The sequence below is a fragment of the Marmota marmota genome, unplaced genomic scaffold, assembly GCF_001458135.2.
Source record: "Marmota marmota marmota unplaced genomic scaffold, marMar, whole genome shotgun sequence".
Lineage (NCBI taxonomy): Eukaryota > Metazoa > Chordata > Mammalia > Rodentia > Sciuridae > Marmota > Marmota marmota.
In genome coordinates, this window is record NW_026000185.1 from 12,737,374 (window position 1) to 12,743,859 (window position 6,486).

At 52.0% G+C, this 6,486-nt stretch overlaps 1 long non-coding RNA gene across 1 annotated transcript in view; it reads right to left on the minus strand.

The window, feature by feature from the left end:
• LOC125612331 overlaps positions 1-1,411 on the minus strand; it is a 13,673-nt gene extending 12,262 nt beyond the window's left edge. Inside the window, exon 1 of the long non-coding RNA XR_007342665.1 lies at positions 974-1,411. This is a non-coding gene — a long non-coding RNA (uncharacterized LOC125612331). The remainder of the gene's footprint in view (positions 1-973) is intronic.
• Positions 1,412-6,486: the final 5,075 nt, after the last annotated feature.

Genomic DNA, 6,486 nt, shown 5'->3' on the forward strand with positions numbered 1-6,486 from the left:
AGCCGCCTGTCTTGAAATCAAATAAATAAATAAAAAGGGCTGGGGATGTAGCTTAGTGGCAGAGCACCCCTGAGTTCAATTCCAAAACAGGAAGAGAAGGAAGAGGAAGGAAGGCAGGGAGGGGAGGGAAGGGCTGGGGTGGGGAGAAACTGCGCACCAGGGAGCGGGGTGCAGCGGGTGGACAGCTCTCCAAAAGGAATCAAGGACACAGTCCCGCGTATGTCGGTTTTCATTGCTGGGAACAACGGGATGGAGGACAGGTCATCAATCCCGGCTCGTCTTCAGGGGTCTCCTCCATGGTCAGCAGGGCGCAGCAGAGGGAGACCTCTCAGCCCGGACCATGTAGGCCCCTCCACGACATGTCCCCAGCCACCCACGTCCTCCACCGTGTCCCGCGTCCCCATCATCCATTCAACTCCTTCTCTCCCAAGGGAGTCGGAGTCGGGCAGCCAGAGCCTGACCTCCGGACCCTGCTGCAAGGGACCAAGAGTCCAAGCACAGGAGCGTTTGGGGACATTCCAGATCCAAACCTTAACAGTCCGGGAAAGAGAAGAGATGCTGGAATGAGAGATGGAAAAGTAAACACGGCTCGTCGGGACGAGGACTGGCCTCTGTCTCGCGTCCCCATGCCACGTGGGGACAGCTCAGGGAAGACCGTCCTGCTGCAGGATCCTGGGAAACGCCTCCGGCCCAGTGAGGCCCGTGGAACCGCGGGGACCTGGGGCCGTTCACCAAAGCTGCCAATCCAGCTGCCCCCCTCCTCCTCATGCCCCTGCCTCTGGGCGCGCCCCAAACCCCGGTGCACCGAGCGACTCATCCCAAAGCAATGGCCCAGGCCACAGCTCAGAGGGAGGGCAGAGAAAACTGGATTCTCCCCTCTCTCCTGCCTCCCCAGGCTGCCCCCGGGCTCCTGCCACCTGGTTGAATACGCCAGGCGCCCCTCCATGCCGGAGGACATGTCTGGCCTGCTCACCTCCGTGTCCTGGGTCCCCGCCATATAGAGGCTCACCATGGGAGGAAGGAGGGAGGCCGGAGGCGCAGCCAATCTGCAACCTGTGGGTCAGTGCGTCCTGACCGCTTGGTGCCAGGAGGTTTCTCAAGATCGTGAGTGGCCGGGACATCCCGTGTGGGACAGCCTGGGACAGACAGAACCCAGAGCAGAGGTATGAACACTGCAGCTTGAGCTCTGACCCACCCCACGCCATCAAGACACTGAGTGTAGAAGGGAAAGCTGGTGTCACAGGGAGATAGAGGCGCCACTCTCAGGGGACAGGAAGAGGGTGCTGGTGAGTTTCAAATCCCCTCTGGCTTCTGGTTGGTGCCCAGAGTAGCTCAGCCCAATTCTGTATGTGTTCTGCTTGAGGCCACCCAGGGGTAGGGGCGAGGCACCATTGGGATCGTTGGGGAAAAGGGAGGATCCGATTCACAGGGACAAATGGGCCAAGTGGGTGCTTAACAAATGTTGGATGGATGGACCTATTCATAGATGGAATAGATGGATCAAACAGATCAATCAGTCAATTGGTCAAAGGACAATGCCCAACCTAAGGGGTGAAAGGAAGGGAAAAGGTGAAGAGCTCACCTGTGAGCCACACGCAGTGGCTCACACCTGTAATCCCAGTGACTCAGGAGGCTGATACAGGAGGATCACAAGTTGGAGGCCAGGCTCAGTCATTTCAGACCCTACCACAAAATAAAAAATAAAAAAGGGACCAAGTTCAGCAGTAGAGCACCCCTGGGTTCAATCCCCACTGGGGACGTGGAAGAACTCACCTGTGGCTTGCAAGGTCAACATCCCCCAGGCTGCCATTTAGAAGCTCCCAATCATGAATGAGGGAGTCACTGGAAACGGAAGACACCAGAGGAATCATTGCTCAGAGTATGCAGACACCCTCCAACCAAGGAAAATCCTACTTGTAATGATAAGAGGATTATTTGGCTGTGAAATTTGCTTAATAATTGAATAGGGAACTTATTTTTTATTCCCAAGGAAAAAAAAAACAGACATTAAGTCATGCAAATTCCCATTCAGCTAGGAGCCAAATAAACAGAAAATATGATTCACAGGATTCTTCCCCACACCAAGGCCAAATTCTATGTCATGGAAAAGAAACAAAGAAAACGCGATTCCCTGACATCTGGATTTTTCTCTGACCAGCAAACTGACGAAGTGGGTTGGAGACCGACAGCTCCCGTCCTCCCAGCCAGGCCCTCCCCCTGCTCCCTGTACACCAGGCCCCGGCAGAACCCGCCACAGAGGAGTGGCCACCTCCATGTTGTCTTGTGAACCACTGGGGTCCTTTGACGGCCACGGGAGAGACCAGGCGATGACATGAGAAAAGAGACAGGAGAGGGACATCTACTCAGGCAGAACAGAGGGAGGTCCACTCACCCCAGAATGGGGCGGGGGACACTGGGGACTGAGGACGGCTCGGCAAAATCTTACCTCCCCAAAGCATAAAAGTGCTCAATCAGGGGCTGGGGGTGTAGCTCAGTTGGTAGAGTGCCTCCCTCGCATGCACAAGGCCCTGGGTTCAAGCCCCAGCGCCCCAAAGGAAAAATAAAAGTGTTAGATTTGTTCTAACATCCAACAGTTGCAAAACATGATGGTCCCCATGCCCCACCCCACCCCCTGCTTTTTTTAACTTTAATTTTTATTTTATTGGTACTGGGGATGGAGCCCAAGGGCACTTAACCACTGAGCCACATCCCCAAACATTTCTCTGGATTTTATTTGGAGACAGGGTCTCACTGAGCTGCTTAGGGACTTGCTAAGTTGTTGAATTCCTTTATTCTTATTTTTTTATTTTTTTAGTGAGGACTGAACTGAGGGGGGGCTCTCCTGCAGACTGACACCTCAGACCTGTTTATTATTTTTCTTTAGTTTGAGACAGGGGCTCACGAAGTTGCTGAGGCTGACCTGGAACTTGGGATGCTCCTGCCTCAGCCTCCCCAGTAGCTGGGGTTACAGGCGTGTGCCCTGCATCCAGCCTCCCTAGTCTGTAAGAGTGGCCTGGTCACAAGCACATGTGATGTTAGAGAGTCGGAGAAAGCCCCACTTGTATGTTTGGGTTCTGATACTGATAACAGCAGCTGTTACGAGGTGACTTCTTAAACATCATTCTGGTGCCAAAGCCTAGAGTAGCCACTGGGCAGGTCCCTCATGCAATACTCATGACAAGTCTATGAAGCTGGCACAGTGTTGACGACTGAGACCAGGCTTGATCTACTTCCTGCAAATGCGAGCTGTATGGTGGGGTGACGTGACTGCTCCCCACTCAGTTTCCTCATCCATAAGTAGGTAGGATAATGATACTCACCTTGTAAGACTCACAGGAAAATTCGAGTTCGAATTTCTACACTGTTGATATTGTAAATCAGCACAACCACTACGGAAATCAGGATGAGTTTCCTCCAAAGACTAGGCCTGAGCTGGGCAGGTGATGAACACCTGTAATCTCAGCGGCTCAGGAGGCTGAGGCAGGAGGATCACGAGTTCAAAGCCAGCCTCAGCAACTCAGTGAGACCCTGTCTCTAAATAAATACAAAACAGGGCTGGGGATGGGGCTCAGTGGTGGAGTGCTCCTGAGTTCAATCCTGGGTAACCCCTCCCCCCCCAAAAAAAAAAGACTAGGCCTGGGACCACCATATGATCCAACTACATTACTCCCAGGTATATATTTAAGAATTAAAGTCACATCACAGTGACACGGGCACATCCACGTTTATAGCAGCACAATTCACAACTGCCAAACTCTGGAGCCAGCCTAGGTGTCCATCAAATGGATGAAGGATAAAGAAAATGTGGTGTAAACACACTGTGGAGTTCTATCTGACCATAAAAAAAAGAAAAATGAAATTAAGTCATTTGCAGGGAAATGGGTAGAACAGGAGAGCCCCCTGTCCAGCCTCCTGTCCCCGCCCCCTGTCCAGCTCACTGTCCAGCCCCCTGTCCCCACCCCCTGTCCAGCCCACTGTCCATCCCCAGCCTCCCACATTCCCACTCACAGGGGCCCTCAGTGATGTCCTTCGCCCTTGTCCCTGGGACACCCCAGGAAGGGGAATGTCGCCTCCTCTCTCTGGGGACAGCGGTGGTGCTGGCGTGGGGCTGGGTGGGCTCCCCTCCTGGGCACCCCTGGGGTTTTGTTAAAAAACAGGGTTTTGGTTTTCTTAAAAAACAGGGTTTTGTGTTTTTTAAGAGGAGACAGATGAGTGACCTCACCCCACGGTGGCCAAAGCTGCTTCAACAGTGAGAAAAGAAGACCCCAGACCTCCGGGGTCTTGGGCCACACGTGGACACGTTGATTCTAAACACAGCCCCCAAAATAGGGCCTCTTTTTTTTTTTTTTTTTTGGGGTGAGGAAAGAAGACGGGAGAGAGAGATTTGCTGGTGCAAAACTTATTTGGTTGCTTTTCCCTTGACATCATCCTTCCCCTTCTCACCCACAAAAGAGGAGGGGGAAACGGAAATGGAACTGATGGCTAACAACAGCATTCCTGAGGACCTGTGTGTGACCCTGTGGCCAGTCCAGGACTCCACTCTGCTGAGAGCAATGGATTCTGCCCCCCCTTCGAAAGAGCCTCCTCCAGGAGCTCTGGAGGCCAAGACCAGAGGATCTCAAGTTCAAGGCCAGCCTCAGCAGTTTAGCAAGGCCCTAAAGCAACTCAGTGAGATCTTGTCTCTAAATAAAATATATAAATGGGCTCAGTGGTTAAGTGTCCCTGAGTTCAATCTCTGGGACCAAAAAGCAAAAAAAGCCTTTGTGAAACTTACAGCCAGGCTTTTTGGTAGTGGCCGGGGGGTGCAGTTCAGCGGCAGAGCACTCGCCTGGCACACACCAGGCCCGTAACAGTGTTAAGTCAACATTCTGCTGGCCCCGCGTCCTGCTGCCTCCCGGGAGCCTGGTCTTCTGGGGAGTGTCTTTCTTTGTTGTTTTCCCACCATGTCCTTTAGCTCTTTGGGCATATTGAAGACAGGTGATTTGAAGTCGTTGTCTTAGCCAGGCGGAGTGGCACAGACCTACAATCCCGCTACTCCAGAGGCAGAGACAGGACCACAAGTTAGATGCCAGCCTGGGCAACGCAGCAAGGTCCTACCTCAAAATTTAAAAAATAAAAAGAGCTGGGGATGTGGCTTAGTGCTCAAGGGCCCCAGGGTTCAATCCCTTGTACCACAAAAAATAAAACGAAAAATAAATGAAGTTTGTTGTCCAATAAGCTCCATATCAGGAGCTTATTTTAATTGTTTTTCCCATGAATGAATCATACTTTGCTGTTTCTTTGTATGCCTCTGATTTTTTTTTAAAACTGGACTTTATTTTTTTTTTGGTACCAGGAATTGAACCCAGGGTTGCTCAACCACTGAGCCACATCCCCAGCCCTTTTTGTTTCTATTTTTTATTTTGAGACAGAGTCTCGCTAAGTTACTTAGGGCCTCGCTAAGTTGCTAAGGCTGGCTTTGAACTTGTGATCCTCCTGCCTCAGCCTCCCCAGTCGCTAGGATGACAGGCGCGTACCACCGCCTTGGATAGCACCAAGGACAATCAGATTCTCCTCCCCCCAGAGCTGACTGTCGCTGTGGTCATTGTGATTGTTTAGTGAATGTCCTTCGCTGGGTGTGGAAAGTGGGTACTCTTTGCCCCTGAAGTCTGAGTTCTTTTGGCTTATTGGTCAGCATGTAGTCTGACAGAGTTACCTGAGTGACCCCGGAATCAACAATGACAACAACATCAAAAAAGAAGAACAAAGGAAAAAAAAGAAGAAAGGAAAAAGGGAACACACCTCCTGATCTTTGCAAATCCCGTGCTGGGGCACAGTCCCTCAACCCGTCGGCCACTCCTGCTCTGCCTCGTCTCCACCCCTACCTGCGCAGTCTGTGGCCAGCCAGAGAGGACAGCCGAGGGTCTTCAGGCCTTTCCTGAGCATCCATCTCACCCTGGGCCTGCACAGGACTTTCTGCTGACCCTGGTACAGGAGGGAGGTTTTAAAAGCCCTTACACACACACACACATACACACACACACACACCCATCTGCCGATGCTTCCAGGGCTCTTGATCTACTTGTCCCAAGGGGGTCCCTTGCCCCAGGCTGCCGATACCCCTGTGTTTAAATGCTCTGGTCAAAAGCCACCCAGGAAGCCACCCCAGCCCTAGAAGTGCCCTGTGTGAACAAACAGGAAGCCTTTAACTTGGGACTTGAGGGTGTCCCCAGGCAGCCTGAGACCTTTGACATGATGCTTTGAGAATTGATTCTGTATTGCTCCTGGCCACCAGCCACTGGCCACTGGCACTGGCCACCAGCTCCATAAGCACAGGCCACTGTCCTCCTGGTCACTGGTGGGTGAGTGATCAAATCTCTTTTACCACAGGGCAGAGGTTTCTTCACCTGGTTTTCCCTTGGTGGTTGAGTTTTGTTAGTTTTGTTTTTTACTAGACTCTAGAGTTGATTGTGACATTGTTTACCAGCTCATTAGTTGTTTGGGGGG